This window comes from Tenebrio molitor, chromosome 1 (genome assembly GCF_963966145.1).
Source record: "Tenebrio molitor chromosome 1, icTenMoli1.1, whole genome shotgun sequence".
NCBI lineage: Eukaryota > Metazoa > Arthropoda > Insecta > Coleoptera > Tenebrionidae > Tenebrio > Tenebrio molitor.
In genome coordinates, this window is record NC_091046.1 from 4,279,255 (window position 1) to 4,297,279 (window position 18,025).

Genomic DNA, 18,025 nt, shown 5'->3' on the forward strand with positions numbered 1-18,025 from the left:
GATATCGTGCTACGTGTCCGTTTCGCCTTTTTATTTTATTTCTCTAACAAAGTGGGTCATTAGGGTAAAACATGGTCTCGTTTTGTGTAATTGCCCAACGAACAGATAAAATATGTAACCGATAATGCTTTTATAATGCATTATTTGCTGCTTCAGTGTCATGTCTCACGTTATTAATAATCTATTGCTTTATTTTCATTTTTCACAATGCAATTTCGTAATGATCGCTCACACCACTCACGCTTAAATTGTTATTCCAAACTGCCAATAAAATTATCTTTTTCCACTCAATTTTGTTGTAAACAATTAACAAAATTACAATAATTTATTTCTACTTGTTCCGAAGTAACGCAGGACAAACCCAAATTAAATTTAAAATTATTGATGGAATTTTTTCCCACATCTGAACCGCTGGCGGATGTGAGTGTTTTGGAAATTCTAGTCTTCACCATTGACATTGACCTTCTACCCACCAATCACAATTATCCACATCAGTTGGTTTGTTTTATGTTTCACTTCCTGAATGCGAGATAGATAAACAATATCGGACTTCCTGCCGAGACAACACATTTTGCATCAGATTTGTAAATTTCCTGCTGTCTAGAAAGTTTTCTTTTGAAATCCCCACCCCAAATCCGTCTGTCACTATTTCACAAAACACCCCAGAAATTTCTGTTTGTCTTATTCAATGTTCCCTTTAAATATGTATTCATTGCACGGTATTGAATAAAATTTACAACAGGAAGCGGAAACTCGACATTATGCTAAGAATACTTTTCACATCTGAAATAGCCGAATGAATCATGTATGTCTTGGGTTCACGTCGTTTCGACCGAGCGCGATATTCTTCAAGGATGTTTGGGGGGTGGGTCCTTCGTAATATTAACAGATGGGACTCGGCGAGGCGGAAAGACGTGTTAATAGGCGTTAATGTTGTGAGGGGTGGAAAAATACACCGCCCCCGGGTGGTGGTGCGGCGATAAATATCCCGAGATTCCTGCCCCAATCTACGACGGCATCCATGTAATCATTCCCATTCATTAGAAGTACCAAAAAAGAGTCAAAAATTGTAGCTATTACAGTTTGGACGTGAAAGGAGCGCGCCACGAAATATTCCAATTTCTCATGACTTGCTGATGTAGCTTTCAATACAAAACATCATTTCCAAACCTTTAACAATATTTATAAACCGTTTAGACAATTGCTTGAGCAATTCCTTCCTAACCAACAGACTTGTGCAAGTGATATATGTTTTTTTAGCCAAGAAAATTTTAATTTGATAGGAATAAGAGAATTTTTCTTGGTGTTAATTTTGAGTTGTCAATAGTCGCGTCAAATCTTTGTCTCTGGTTTGATACGAGTCTGGTGAAAAATCGCACCCTCCGGTTAAAAAACTGTCTGGCGCGAGCGTATTTTTCAGGAGCCGCTTCCCGCTCGGCTGCTCCTTGAATTTTATTAATTGGTTATTATGAGCGTGATTTATCTGGGGCGAAGAACGAACCGTAAAAATAACAACTTGGCACGTTGTTGGATATTATTTTTCTTTTCGTGTGTCAAGGCCTCGAAGACTTTATAACTTACGTAATAGAGATCCAGGTAAAACTGTTGAGCGTGAAATTTTAATGATCGCGCTTTTGAGGAATATTTTCTGGCGCTCACACTATATCTTATTTAAAATGTATTAGTTGTTGGTCTTGTCGCGGACCTGATTGGGCTGACAGACGGGCCCGTGGAGCAGTTCGTGCCTGCGCCCCGTTCGGCCCAATTACGGCGACCCAGATTCGCCCCATCTTGTGTGTTTTTATGTTTTAAATTGGTTTTATAACGATTGATTCGGCTGAACAGGCAACTCTTTGTGGCATTGTGGCTATGTGTTTGCTCAATACTGGCCCACCTCTATTTTTCTCCTAATTAATTTTCGTTTCCCCCAAACTCTGATTGAAATTGTGACGCCGCCCGACGGACTTCGATAAGCGCGCTTTGACAAATTCTGAAGAAATTTCTCATTCCTATGACATTATAACCCTTCCTCTGCATTGTTGTGCAGCGAAGTATGCTAAGACCTCGGCCTTTTGATTTCAGTGTCTACTTGAAGTAAGTTGCGCCGACAATGCGTCCTATCTTCGCAGAACCAGATTGTTCAACAGAGCCGAAACTTGCATAATGGAAAAGAGATTTATTCTGCTTTATACAAATACAGGTAAGAGACGAAAACAAACACTTAACGTTTTTTTACTTGACTGGCCTTCGTCTGCTGCAACAACAACGCAAAAAGTTGAAACAAGTGTCTCCGGTGATATTCGCAACATCATTTCACTCAGAATCGATTTAGTTTTGTTTCGCGGTTTCGCAGAATTTCGCGGTCTATTTCGCGGATATCGCGGAATCTCGCGGTTTATTTCGCGGATATCGCGGAATCTCGCGGATAATTTAATTAATTAATATATCAATATTAATATATTGAATGCGAATCTTGTGGCAGCTGCTGTCACGGGAGTTAATTAATCTTGTAATGTTTTTCGCGGATGATATCGCGGATTTCATCAAACACGTGTTTCTTGCGCGGTTGCTATTGTCACCGGCGTCGGTGATCCTGGACAGCGATCCGGGACGTTGAATCCAGTCACCCTGGACAGCTAGGTTGCAGGAGAAGAGTTGTCTTTTTGTTGAAAGAAGGTCTTTCATTCCCCCCGATGGCTGCTGAGGCATTCCAAAGCCTTTTCAGCCTCACTGATGGTACGGTGAGGATGGGTGCGGGGTGGTAGGTTTTGAGGGGTGAATACTGACCCGGCATTCGCCTTATGTGTGATATGAGACCTGTACTCATACCACGATGTGATGGTGTGGTAAAACCTCTGAAAAAAACCCACACCAGGTCAGGCGGCCCCGGGATTAGAACCCGGGACCTCCCGAGCGCAAAGTGGCGCGCTAGGCGCTTGGCCACAATGCTCGGTTGTCTTTCTGTTGCGTTGGGACACAGCTTTCTGTACAATCGATTGGTCGATTGACGATAGGGGCGGTCCTACCGTTGGTCCTAAAGATTAGTCAATCGCGACCTCGCGTTTTATTCGCGGATTTAATTAATCTGGTGGTTGCGATTAAAATAAAATGTTATTCGACATGCCTCACACTTAAAGAGTACGTTTTTTGGCACACTGACAGATTTTGCTGCTCTGAAAATAAACAGAAACCAATTTCAGCGCGCTCATTTTATTGAGTAACAATAACCCCGTGTGCACGGTATCCGTTGTCAGCTGTACAGTGTTGTAATTACAAAAAGTGTATTCAAACCGTGATAAATTGTTTGGAAATTTTATGAGTTGGACGTTTTCAAGCTTGCCATAACAAAACTGTTGAAGTTGCTTCGCCTACGCATTAATGTAAATTATTCATCTATAAAATTCGTGTCTATTGTTTCAGGGCGGTGAATAAAACGCAACCAACAACAAACGAGAGCAACAACAATATCCCGAAAAATGCGATGATAAATTAATTGCGGCACAAATTTTCGGTGCAGAATTCAAAAATAGACCGGCGGATTATTATTTCATTATTTCTGAATTTCCATAAATAAATTCGACCAAATCTTTTTAGCATTTCAGCTGAATCCGTCAATTAGGGAGTTTATAAATACCCGTGCGGAAAATGCCAACGCAAAATAAAATTTTAAATATAAACGTGATTAATTAATTTGTGAGATATTTCCAACAATTTGTCCTTGCTCTGATCAAAGAAGAATTTTCGCAAAGTTGAGACATTAGTCCTGATGACATTTTATGTTCATTAAAAGCAGCTTACGAGTGCAGTTGAATGGTGACGAGCTCTTGCAAATAGTGTGAGCACAAAGGACCTAAACCCTTGCAGTTGGTAAATGAAATTTTGCAACAGACTGAAACGCATTTTTGTGAATGATGTGGTTTTGCGAAATTGAGCTTTCGTCCTGTCGCCAGGAGATGATTCCGGAGCTTTCTCCAGATAAATGAGGCGATGTTTGTTTGCATTAGGCCCCCCGTAAGACATTTAAAATGTGCGAATCCATTTTCCACGGGAAAGTTTAAATGTCTTTTGTCTGCTCCGTAAGTTTTTTCATAAGTGTTGTAAAAGTTCGAACATTTGCGGAATAAAATTCATAAATTTTCTTCTCTAATTTGGCCAGCTGTTGCTCCTTGCCGCCTATTAAAATTGTTGGCGGCGTTCAAAGATCGACTTTTTCCACGCCGAACAAACGTTTCCATTGTTCCACAAAACTAGATACAAGAGCCAATATTTGCCAATGCCCCCGGCGGCAAAAAATCGTCCTTTATGCGACGCTTTAATAATTGCCAACTGTAATGCGCCCTTCCGGGCGGGGGCGGCGCTGAGACGGGTTCATTGTTATGAGGTACGCTCAAATATCACCACTGGATATTGCCGTATTTACCGTCGAGACACTCCGACGAAATCCTCCAAGCCCCTCGTACGCCATATTTGCAGGCGTGTTATTCTTTCAGAATGTACGAAATGAAATATGAACCTCTCTGAAAAGTTGGGAGTGGAGAATTTAAGAAAATGGAGCTCCGGAATGGTTTTTGTTGAAAACGGGGACGCGATTCGTGTATTATTAATTAACAATAAAGCGGGAATGAGTTATGTGGGGGGGCTGGAACATCAACTAAATGGAATAAAAAAGTGGAGCAGACGATGCACACGAATAAAATATATCCGGTGTTAACATGCAAAAGCTCTCCGGATTTAACGGGGCATCGATACGAGCAATGGCGAAATATTTTCCAGTTTCGAACACGCGCTTATATTTTATTGTTCGACTTGTGCGAATCGAAAGTGCATTCGCTGTATGCACGGGATCGGGGGGAAAGGGCGGATATCCGCCACCGGCGACCGGATAATGCAACAACTAAAAAAATCTACTCCCCATTCAATAATACTTTAATACAGATCTTGTCGTACCTACTTTCTGTGACCTTCAAAAATATACATCTTGCTGAATGGAAGATGCAATAAATTACTACAACACAAAAAAAATATATGAAACAATTAAGGCAATGAACCAACATCGATCGGAAAGGCAAAAACTCAATAAAAAATTGCTTATTACAGAAATCTACATTATCGGTCATATAGTTGGTTGCCTACCCACCATCGCATGAATTGAATAGTTACGTATTAACGTTGCGAATTCTCAATGGACCATACTATACTGTTAAGCTGTAAGAGTCAACTAAAACGCTATGTGCTACTTGTTGCGAGTGTTGACAGTTCTACAGTACAGTCTGTAAAATATACCATTTGGAATTAATGCAACGTCGATGTATTCGGCTGAAGAATCGCGCGGTCAGATTTTCCATTCAAACTCGCTCATAAATCTTTCCCATTTGTTAATTGAAACGGTCGATAAATAATGGCTCGCTTAAAAAGGATTTTCCATTTTTATAAATTACCCGGATAAAATCTGCAGATAGCAAATTATCCGGCTGGCGGTATGTGACAAGAATCCTGACCGATCTCGACCAACATTGAAAATTAATCACAAACCGCACACATCGATGTGTTTATACTACAAAGCAATACACCATTCGATAAGCTCAAATTAATTACTGCCGGCCAGAACAGAAATTACCATATGTGACATGACACGAAGCGACCGTTATTCGTAATAACTGATAATGAGAGGAGTGGAAGACAGAGTGGAAGAGTCTGGGGAGAGCAGGACAGTTATTTATTTTATTTCCACCTTTTAAGTAAATGACAGTTGACAGACATTTGTGGTAACTAAGTAAATGAGTAGTTACGGGTGGAGCCCTGTAATATTTTACAGGCTCCTAGAAGAGACCTGTAATATTTTACGATGCTCGTTACTTACGTCACTCGTCCCACAAAAGCCGCGCGCCCCTGAAGATTAATTTACTAAGCGGGTCAGATAAATAACTGTAATCTAGCTCCAACAGTAATAGAAATATTGATAGTTTTAGAGCAAATTATCCCGGCGCCTCCACCATTTTTTAAATTATAGACATTAATTTTTAGTACTAGAAGTTGTGTCGTCTTTTGCATTCGATTTGCTCTAGCTATACCCATTAAAGACAGTTCTTAAATTTAATTTAACTCAAAAGATAACAAAGATATTGTATAAAATATTCCGGCACTTCCACCATTTTCGCTATATATCAATTTATTTTATATCTAATATTGGTGATAGCATTGCCCAGTTTTTTACCTTCAATTAAATCTATAAAATTCGGTTTACATTTTATCTAATACATTTATTGATATTTTATCACGGCGCCTCCACCATTTTTGTTAAATCCACAAATTAATTTTTTCTAAATTAAAATTGGAGATAGAGTCATGCGGTTTTCGCAATCGATTTAGCATAATGATATCTATAAGAAGCAGTCCATTCTCCTTCTTCGTCCCCTTATTTCCACCTTGTCTTTGGATTTTCTTTTCCCAACTCCTTCCCAATTTCTAGCTCCTTTTTCTCCTGTTCTCCCGTTGAAGTCCCCTCCCCTGTTTTTTTTTTCAAAGTATCTTCGACAGCTCTTCTTGTTTCTTCATCTCTTTGCTGTATATTGTCATTATTTTACACCATTTATTGCCAATTTGTTCGTTTCTTTCCATACATCCTTTTTCTTCTCCCTTTTCTAGTCGATTATCTTTAACCCCCAATGTTCCCTGTTATCATTCCCCCAACATCTTTTCCTTTCTTCTCTCCTCGTTTTGCCCATTGACATTCCCGTTTATACTTTTTCGGTAACAACTTTTCTATTTTTTCCCAGCTCCTTTCCTCTACCCATGTTTCTACCAGATCCACTACGAGTATCTCAGATTGTTTCAAGTAGTCCTAAAATTCTTCTTCTCTTTTTTTTTAAACCAGCTGGTAGAGTCATAAAATGCAGAGCGTATGAATATCTTGGGTTTTCTGTTGATGCATTCCAGTCACAATTTACAGCGCTGCTAAAATCGTGAGTCAAGTTTTTGACGCTCCAGTTTCCAGTCTAATAGAAAACTGAATTAAATTTCTAAAACTAAGTACAGAGTTTAAGAAAGTCACTACTTTTTAATAAAAAATAGTTAATAGTAATTTTGTAGTCATTTTTTGTATTAAGATTATCAACTGCCGGAGCAGAGATCTACATTATCGGCCTGTGTACTATTGAGTGAAATTAATTTTGTATTCCAATTATGTATTGCTGTACCAAACCTTTTTCTTACTAGTTAAACACCATTCTTAAAACCAGTATTGGATTTTTTTCATTTAATTGGTAATCTCTTTGAGCATGGTTCGTCACTGCAGATCTGTGTTTCGTGATAAAAAAAATGACCAACATTTCTTTAGTGTGAAATATGAATGCTTTATTTTGTCCTACGGGCTGTCGGATTCCTGATTACATTTTCCCCAAAAAAATTTTTTTTATTCCTATCCTCCACCCCTTTCCTTCTCTGTTCTTTCCCTCCCCTTGCTTCTAGAAAGCTATTTTTGTCGATTTTGGTCCTCTTCCATTCTCTTAACGCCTTTACTGCTTCCTTCTTCATTTGTTCCCATTCTTTGTTTCACCATTCATTTTTCCTTCCTGTCCCTTTTGCTCCCTTTACTATTATCTCCTTTTTTTCGTTCCTTTTTCAATTATGTACTTCTTTCAGTTCTACCGCCATCTTCTTTACATCCTGCTCTGTAAATCTGTCTCCTCCTATACTCTTCTCTTCTCCGTCCTCTTCTTTGTTCCTCTTCAATACTTCCCATCCATTTTCTTCAATCCATTCCATCAGTCTCTTCCTCTCTGCATTTTCCACTTTGTCTTTGGATTTTCTTTTCCCATCCCCCCTCACTTCTTCCCTTCTTCCCAATTTCTTGCTCCTCTTTCTCCTATTCTTCAGTTGAAGTCCCCTCCCATGAGCATACATTCTTCCCTGTTTTCTTTTATTGTATCTTGGACACTTCTTCTTGTTGTCTTCATGTCTTTGCTGTATATTGTCATTATTTTCCACCATTTATTGCCTATTTGTACGTTTCTTTCCATACATCCTTCTTCTTCTCCCTTTTCTTTTTGTCGCTTTTCTTTATTCCCCAATTTTACCCCTGTTATTATTCCCCTAGCAGCTCTTCCTTTCTTCTTTCCCCGCTTTGCCCTTGATATTGCCATTTGTACTTTTTCGGTAACAACTTTTCTATTTTTTCCCAGTTCCAAAATTCTTGTTCTTTTTTTTAAACCTGCTACGTTCCAATATAACACCCTCATTTCTGCCGTTTTCGTTATTTTTTTTGCTTCTTATATTCTCTCTTATGTTCCCCTTTGAACTTCTTTTCCAGTTCCCATTTTCTTTGTCCATCTACCTTTTTCTTTGTCCTATTTCCATTTCCGTTGTCTCCGTTTTCTCCATCTCCTATTCCTCTTCGCACCGAAAAATCTCTAGTCTCTCCCTTTCTTCATTCCATCTCCACTGTACCCCTCTATTGTTATTTTCCTATATCCCACTTTTACTTCTTTCCTTTCCATTTTTTCTTCTTTCGCGATGGTTCTTAGTTTCTTCTGCATCTTTCGTTCTTGTTTTGTTTACTATTTGACACATGAAAAATTGTAAAGTTGCAACAGGACAATATTTCTCTTTAAAACATTAACGTCCTTCTTAAATTTAACCATTTTGGCGAAGGAGAAAAATTACTCTCTGAGAGATAACACATATTAAATTATAGAAAATTTGTCAAGAAAATTGACATTAAATGATAATTATCATACCTTTATAAAAATTTAAATTTAAAACACCACAAAAAATCCAATACAGTATAAAGACATCTAATTTTATAAATTAATCACTACGTTATCTTTTACATATTTTCTGCTTGGTTCTTATCTTGTCTCTTTTATTTTTTTCCCAGTCTTTTTTCTATTTTTTTATGTAGCTGCCAAATAACCTAAAAGTATTTGAGCTCAGTAAGTATTTATTATTCTCTTGGTCTTTTCTTATCTAATACATTTTTTCTGCACCACCGTTAAAAAATGAAGTTGTTCTCTAAACAACACGATGCGTCTAAAGTGGACATTTTGTATAAATATTGTATAGTCATGCGGTTTTCGCAATCCATTTAGTAAAATGATATCTATCAGAAGCAGTTGGTAGATTTGACCTAACTCAAAAGGTAAAGTGTAAAATTATTGTAAAGTAAAGTGGCAAAATCGGAATAGAGTTAAAAGCGTTTGATGAAAACAACGCTAAATTTGCTTTGCAATTTATAGCAACGACAAGGACTAACAATACAGTCCACCAAAGAATGAAAAATGTTGTGGTAAGAGCGGATGAAAGTTGACTGCAAGGAATCAAGAGTTATGAGGGTGAGGCGCTGCAAGACACTTGAGAAAAAGAGGGAGTAACAGGAGTGTAGAGCTTTATTTAAATGTAAAAAACAAAAAAGAGGAAGGTGGAGGTGCGGTCTGTATGGTAAAGAGGTAAGAAATTTTAACAGTTGGAAACGATGAATCAAATAGTGCTAAAACAATATAGAGTAAAGTGGCACTCGTGGCCTCTGAAGACTCGCTGTCAAATCCTTTCCAACAGCACAATATCGAGCCCCTCGCTTGGAGTATCGAGCGACGTCGATCAAAAGATGGGGGAACAGCGAGTAATTAATTTGTCGCCCATTAAATCAATGTGGGAGTAATTAAACTGATTTAATTGGAGTTTTTCGGTGGGCGATCCATAAATCATCAGCCGGACGTTGCCAGCCGCATCTGTCCTCTGACAGTCTTTATCACGAGATAAAGCAGATTACGAGGAAGATTACTAATAGGGGAATCGGCCTGGTCCAGACGGAGGCTCATTATAACTTGCCTCATAGATTGAGTGGGGAGGCGCTGTCTCTGTTAAGACTTTCCTCGTGGAAGTGATTAACATAAATTACCGACAGAGTTATTGTCCAAGCCTGGACCCGACCGAGGACCACTTTACATATTAGCTCTTCAGAACGGGCCACTCTTTAATGGCTCATCAAAAGTGATATACGAGGACGTTAGTCTGGAGGAGATGAAAATAAATGTAAACACTGCAACAGTAGATTTTTCAAGGAAAAAATTCGTCCTCTTTTTCTGATTTGCCTTGTTCGTGACTCATTTAAGTGTCGCAATTTGGGATTCGTTTGGAAAAACTTCAAGATAAAAACGCTCCGAATTTATCGCACTTGCAAACTTTCTAGCGCACTGCATTCGGACGCGTTGTTTTGCATAAATAAGTTTATCTAGGAAATGTGGCAGTTTTATTGGCATATTTCTTAAACTCTGGTTGGGACCAGAAACTTGTAGTGCGGTCGGAATCGACGTTTCAGTGAGTAACGAGCGCTGAATTAGTCCTGAAAAACGTACGGCAGGATTATCAAGAAGTGGTCGGGTGATGTAACTATAACGAACCAGGAAACCACCCTGACGCGCATACTAACGTGGTATTAATTGGGTCGGAGAGATGGTTTTCAGCAGTTAATTAGGAACCCATCGCGTTTGCTAATAAAAATGAATTCCGTTCGGGTCGGAGGGTTGGAACGCTTTGAAGGGAAACATTACAAGTGAATATTTAATTTGATGAACTCGTTTGGTAAGTTGTGGGCGTAGAAAGACGCTAGTTGAGAGTGATTAGTGTCCCGAGAAGACATTTTTCAGGATTAAATTTCGTTCAGCGTAACCACTATATTGTCTTGAATAAATCTTGTATAATTTTGAACTTTGAAGAACTTAAATAAGTTTTGTTATCCACTTGCTTTAAAAGCCAGGTTCGTCTCGCTGAAATTGTGTTCTAAAAATAAGATTACCCACGGAGAACATAACAATATGGTCTGCAGTTGAATTATAGATTCATAATAAGAAAAACGGGAATTTCTAATGTAAACAAGAACGATATTTCTTTTGTAAATGGATGCACAGTTGGAGTGGAGGGTTTCGCAAAATGACGAATATATATTTGTGTGTTGTATCGTTAGACACTGTTTACTATATTGGAAAGTCTGCAGAGTGTCTGCTTATTTCAGTCGTCGGTCTCGCGTGGCGCAAATTGGCATATCTGACTGGTGCAAATTTTCGTAGAGTCATAAAATGCAGAGCGTATGAATATCTTTGGTTTTCTGTTGATGCATTCCAGCCACAATTTACAGCGCTGCTAAAATCGTGAGTCAAGTTTTTGACGCTCCAGTTTCCAGTCTAATAGAAAACTGAATTAAATTTCTAAAACTAAGTACAGAGTTTAAGAAAGTCACTACTTTTTAATAAAAAATAGTTAATAGTAATTTTGTAGTCATTTTTTGTATTAAGATTGAAAACTGCCGGAGCAGAGATCTACATTATCGGCCGTATATGTGGTTGCCTATGCACTATTGAGTGAAATTAATTTTGTATTCCAATTATGTATTGCTGTACCAAACCTTTTTCCTATTAGTTAAACACCATTCTTAAAGCCAATATTGGATTTTTTTCATTTAATTGGTCATCTCTTTGAGCGTGGTTCGTCACTGCAGATCTGTGTTTTTTTAGTATGAAATATGAATGCTTCATTTTGCCTTACGGGCTGTCGGATTCTTGATTACATATTCCCCAAAAAATTTTTTGTATTCCTATCCTCCACCCCTTTCCTTCTCTGTTCTTTCCCTCCCCTTCGCTTCTAGAAAGGTATTTTTGTCGATATTGGTCCTCTTCCATTCTCTTAACGCCTTTACTGCTTCCTTCTTCATTCGTTCCCATTCTTTGTTTCACCACTCATTTTTCCTTCCTGTCTCTTTTGCTCCCTTTACTACTATCTCCTTTTTGTCGTTTGTTTTTCAATTACTTCTTTCAGTTCTACCGTCATCTTCTCTACATCCTGCTGGCTTTTTCTAGTATCCTCCTATACTCTGCTACTCCTTGTTTATCCCATATTTTTATTAGTACCTTCTTCTGACCCTCCTTTGCTCCTCTTTTTCCCCTTTCTTCATGGTTGGTTTCTTCTATACTTATTTCTAGCGGAAGATGGTCCGACTCTACTCTTTCTCCTATTCTGAATTCTTCTACTCTTTCCCATGCTTCTTCGTTTACTGTTTCGTAATCTGTCATTGTTTCCCCTCTTCTGCTTATATAGGTCCATTCCCCTTCTCCGTCCCCTTGTTTGTTCCCATCCATTTTCTTCAATCCATTCCATCAGTCTCTTCCTCTCTGCATTTTCCACCTTGTCTTTGGATTTTCTTTTCCCATCCCCCCTCTCCTCTTCCCTTCTTCCCAATTTCTTGCTCCTCTTTCTCCTATTCTTCAGTTAAAGTCCCCTCCCATGAGCCTACATTCTTCCCTGTTTTCTTTCATTGTATCTTGGACACTTCTTCTTGTTGTCTTCATCTCTTTGCTGTATATTGTCATTATTTTCCACCATTTATTACCTATTTGTACGTTTCTTTCCATACATCCTTCTTCTTCTCCCTTTTCTTTTTGTCGCTTTTCTTTAATCCCCAATTTTACCCCTGTTATTATTCCCCCAGCAGCTCTTCCTTTCTTCTTTCTCCGCTTTGCCCCTTGATATTCCCATTTGTATTTTTTCGGTAACAACTTTTCTATTTTTTCCCAGCTCCTTTCCTTTACCCATGTTTCTACCAGAACCACTTTTGCCGTTTTTGTTATCATTTTTGCTTCCTATCTTCTTTCTTATGTTCCTCTTTAAATTTCTTTTCCAGTTCCCATTTTCTTTGTCCATCTACCTTTTTCTTTGTCCTATTTCCATTCCAGTTGTCTCCGTTTTCTCCATCCCCTATTCCTCCTCCTACTGAAAAATCTCTAGTCCCCCCCGTTTTTCATTCCACCTCCACTGTACCCCCTCTATTGTTATTTTCCTATATCCCACTTTTACATTTTTCCCCTCTCCTTTTTTCTTCTTTAGCGATGGTGCTTAGTTTCTTCTGTATCTCTCGTTTTTGTTTTGTTTAGTATTTGACATATGAAAAATTGTAAAGGACGAGATTTCTCCTTAAAACATTAATTCATCTTAAATTTAACCATTTTGGCGAAGGAGAAAAGTGACTTTCTGAGAGATAACACATATTAAATAATTGAAAATTTGTCAAGAAAATTGAAATTAAATATCATACATTTATAAAAATGTATAAATTTTTTATGTAAATAATCACTACGTTATCTTTTATTTTCTGCTTGGTTCTTATCTTGTCTATTATTTTTTCCCAGTCTTTTTTCTATTTTTTTATGCAGCTGTCAGATAACCTAAAAGTATTTGATCTCAGTAAGTATTCTTCTCTTAGTCTCTTTCTTATCCACATAATAATATTTTTTCTGCACCATCGTTAAAAAAAGAAGTTGTTCTTTAAACAACATGATGCGTCTAAAGTGGGCATTTTTTGCCAGCGTAAAGTTTTATTTTACAGTTTGGGCAACTGTATTAGTACACTGAACTTAATGAGATTTTGCTTAATTTACTACATCAAAAAAATACAAAATGAATTTCGGGTAAAATACCTTAAATGAACTTTAAATGTGCACAAAACATGGTGACAGCGTGTGACTTTCAAAACTCGATGCTCTCGTGTGTGTAAACTTCCCACTTGTGTTTTATGTACATAAATAACCATTTCTTCCTTAGAGATATAAGTAAATTACTTGTGCTGAGCTTTCCAAGTTTCTAAAAGCGAACTGGAACATTTTCTTTTAAAATGTCCTACTTTTTGCCCTTTTTAAGAAAGAAAAATATCGAAACGCCAGATTTGTGGCTCGACAAGATTACAAACGACTGCTCCCGACCGAAACAAAATATTTGTGCTGAAGGCAGACATTAATTTTGTTCGAAAACCGGTCGGAAAATAAAAATGGCAGTGACCATATTTGCGCCCCCAAATAAAAAATCCGCCACAAATCATATTAGGTTCAATCACTAAATTCGGGTCAAATCACTGCCGGTTGATGGATGACGCGGTGTCGGCCGCGCTGTAAACTCATCTGAATTCATGTCAAGATTCAAATAAAATTCTCACATAAAAAATAACAAATATTCCCAAACGAGCGCGGTTCACTCATTCATCCTTCCATCCGCCGCCGCCGAATGTGCTTCTGACTAGTCGATGTGTTCGCCTTCTGACCTCCGATTTATGAGCGAGAGGGGTCAACCGAAAACTTGTTTCACTCCGGGTCTAAATTGATCGACCCAGTCTTGGGTTTGCTTTTTTCGGTTTTCATTAACCTTCCGATTTACTCGGTTCGAGGATTATTTGTTGCGACCGACGCTAATATTTATAAATCTTCATATCCATAAGCCATAACTCGGAATAATAGTCTTTTTGTTGGTGCGGATCACTCCCTGACGTACGATTAATGGCGAAATGATGAAATATTTCCTTATAACGAGCAGGAAAATCGAAGGCTCTTTAGCGGGGCGCGATTGATCTGATAATGACCGACCAGTTTAAAATCCAAGGAAATTATTTGCGATTTCACAAATAATATACGAAGCGTTTCCGCACCTTATTACATTTTTGTTCAACGGAGAATAAAACACATTTTGAAATATTCGAACGAATTCTCATCGGCGCAAACACATCAATAACATAAAAGCACTTCTCTTTACGAATATTTCCTTTTTACGGACAACTCCCTGTGTGATTACGGACATCTCCCTTTTACGGACACCCCCTTGCGTCCTTACGGACATCTCCCTTTTACGGACTCCCCCTTGTGTCCTTACGGACATCTCCCTTTTACGAACTCCCCCTTGTGTTTTTACGGACATCTCCCTTTTACGGACCTGTGCCATTATGATCAATTGAATTGAAAACTCTCCAAAACTGTCCTCCGCTGTTACGGACAGAAGTGCCGCTGCATTTGTGCTCTCATCTCAAAATTTATTGCTTTATCAAAGAAACCCTTTGACCCATTTTAACCCTTTACTGGCTGCAGTCCCCTCCCAAAAATTCAGGTCGTGCGCATAAGTAATAGGAGAGATATTCGTCATTAGCATAACTCCAGCCGTAAAACTCCCGTCCTTTACAACCCCAAGACTGCGAGCATCCCCATAACGGGCCAATCCCTCCATGTCGCCGGTGGTTCGACATGGCCGCCCCCATTACGTCGAGCACGCACAACCCCCCTAATAAAAACCGCGTCGAGATAATTTAAATTTGTGGGCGAAAATTTTTCTGATGCCGCTACTGGGACGCCGCCTCCGGCTGTGATGAATGGCGCTATGATACCTGCTCATTTGTCTGGATTGCTGGTATCTGGTGGTGTGATTGCGCACTTACCATAGATACGCTTGGCGGCGCGTACTCTCCGGATTTACTGCCGGTGCGCCGTCATCTCCGCCGCCGCCGATATTTTCAATCATTCCGCCAGGATGGCTCGCCAATATCCAGAGAGCTGGTCGGGATCGTTTGAATATCATTAGGACTGTTCCAGCCTTGTTTACCGCTGTTAATGCCGTCGAGCGCGCAGGACGACTCGCATTTAAAGGATAATAAATTGCCCTGAATGCGATTTCGCCCCGCGTTCACTTAATCATAGATATTATTGGCGGCGGCGGCGGCGGCGGCGTTTCGCGGATAGCGGAGTTATTGATAGTGACTGGATGGCAGAGCGACACCCTTTCTCAAAGTGATCAAGAGTAACTGACACACACAAAACACCTTTCTTAGATTTTATTTATTTAATACGCATTAAACTGGGTTTAACGAAAAAATTTTGGTCCTTCGAGCCGGATCATGTCTAGACCCATTTGCAAAATAGTTTGTTGAAACTAAATGCTTAAACTTCAGCATACAAAAGCAGAAAAGACTTAATTACATCTTGGGTTTGAAATCTGAATTAATTGCATAGTAAAAGCGCCACCAGACTATTCCATCTTGCAACCCTTTCCGCATTAACTTTATGTATAGTGCAACTAGTGGAGATTTCAAGCGTCACGTCTTAGAGTTATTGTTAAAGTGTGACGGCACAATTTAGTCATGTCAAATCCGTCTGGAAGATGGAAAAAAAAAATCAAACAAATACATTATTCTTTCAAGGGCCCCGGGCTATAAATTTGTCGGCAGTGTCCGTCCCATCCGTCTTCGGTATCCTCCTCTCAGCTCGCATCCTCCAGAAGATCGAAGAACTTTAAAACGGCAAACAAAACGAATTAATCGCATTTCACGGTTAACCGGGCAAAGGACCGTTTCCGAAACAAGCCCCAGATAAAAAACGCAAAGAAACCACCGAAGCAATAAACGCTTTCCACGTCCTCAGCAAAGAATATCCACCGCAGCATTTCCGGGCCGTTTTGCGGCCTTCGACTCTGTTGCTCTTTAAGCCGGATCGCATTCGCCCAGCCTAAATTACTGCCGGCTCCCAACTAAATAACAGTAAAGTCCCCAGATCTATTTCCAAGTCCGATAGATCAGCAACTATCCGCAACGTATCCAATCACGCTAACGTCAGGATTACGTGTCCTGGGAGGCGGCACTCGATTCCGCCAAACTAAGACCGGTTTAACCGGACATATTTCATGTCCGTCTCGTCTCGGACGTGGTTTATTTTATGCCGTGTCACGTTAATCCGGGGGCATTTCGCTCCGGGACAAAAACGGACGGCTCCGGAGTGGCGCTTAACGGCCGTGATGGCCGGCGTTACGGCGCGTCAAGACATTACGTTAAAGCGACGCAATGAAACTTTAACTAAATTAAATTGAGGTAAGTGGGGTGCGATTGCTGCCGAATGGGAGGGTTGCAAATATATTTTCTACTTGGACCATTGTTTAATAAGAAATAAAATGCGTTATTTATTCTAACGGTGTCGGAAGAGTGTCGCTCTTCCTTCCACCACCCTACCGTCAGCCCCTGAAAGACATACACACACATCCATGGCCCGGCGGAGGTTCCTTCCTTGGAAAAAATCCTCCCCCTTCGGTGAGATTCGAACCCACTAGCGCGGGGACCGCGACCTCGGAGCACTGTCTCCGACAGCCATGCGGCCACCGAGCTACCCCACCGGAAATGTACTAATTTATCGGATTTAGGAAATAGATTCAGTACTGGACAGAAACTGATTACTGTTTGATTTTCAGGAAGACATTAGTGAATAATAGATGCGCTAATGATTAAATTTTTAAGCAGCGCCTGTCAGTATTGAAGTGGGTAAATTATTCTGACAACAGTAACAATGTCATTAATGTCGGCGGAAATTCGAACCATCGACCTTGTCCTCGCACACCTACACAAAGAACCGGGCGATATTGATATCGGTGTCACCCAACACTACTTCGGATATTTCCCATTAACCAACTGCTGTGCGCGAGGCAATAATGAAGAATAGTCGAGCCGCAGAAAATTGAAAAAATAAATTACCTAATTAACTCCGGGTGTTTCCGGACGGGAGTCCCGCGGTCTCTGCGAGCCATTATTTTGGCACATCGATTTGCTATAAATGAAATAAAACATTCCGACGAAAACTGCATAAAAGCAGCTTGAACAATGCCGCCAACACAATTAACACGGATTGCTGATTATAAATGGGAATCGGCGATTTTCTGTCAGTTCAAAAATGAGCCCGGACAAAATGAAAATGCTGCTTTGTCGGTTAATGATGCATCCCTAATATTTCAGGACAAAATTTATATTTACCGAAATGATTTCCACGTTTTACGGCGCGACACTCATTAATCAAGTTTAACGACCCGAAATTGGGAAAGTTCCAGCGGCGGTGACGGTCACGTGTCGCCGATTTTTGGCGGGGGCGGCGATAAGTCGCGCCCGGAGGAATCCGGCAGGAACGGCCCGCCAGCGATTTTCCGGAGAGTGTCAACTTAATAAATCAAAATTCAGCAATTTCGACATAATTGGAAGACATCCCCGTTCGGGCTCTCGACTTTTATGTGTACACATACCGAGGCTGACGTTGTTAAGGGCCTCCTCCAGGAAATCCTTAAAATGGAAATGTGAAAAATGATGTTTGTTGCGGCCAATAAAGAAAATTGCTGACGTGTTTCGCGCATCTTTCCCGACGACGTGTTTAATATAAAAGACGTGTTATATCAATACGGCCGTGCTACTGAATGG

The 18,025-nt window shown here is 39.7% G+C and overlaps 1 protein-coding gene across 4 annotated transcripts in view; it reads left to right on the forward strand.

Moving 5' to 3' along the window:
• LOC138141634 (chaoptin) overlaps positions 1-18,025 on the forward strand; it is a 161,735-nt gene that overhangs the window by 10,946 nt on the left and 132,764 nt on the right. For 2 of the 4 annotated variants that reach the window (XM_069062360.1, XM_069062361.1), the window contains exon 2: positions 2,083-2,200. The exons of 1 other annotated variant lie outside the window; for it this stretch is intronic. The gene's annotated coding sequence lies outside the window, so the exon portion shown is untranslated. The remainder of the gene's footprint in view (positions 1-2,082; positions 2,201-18,025) is intronic. One more of the 4 variants, XM_069036184.1, reaches the window with a different exon arrangement.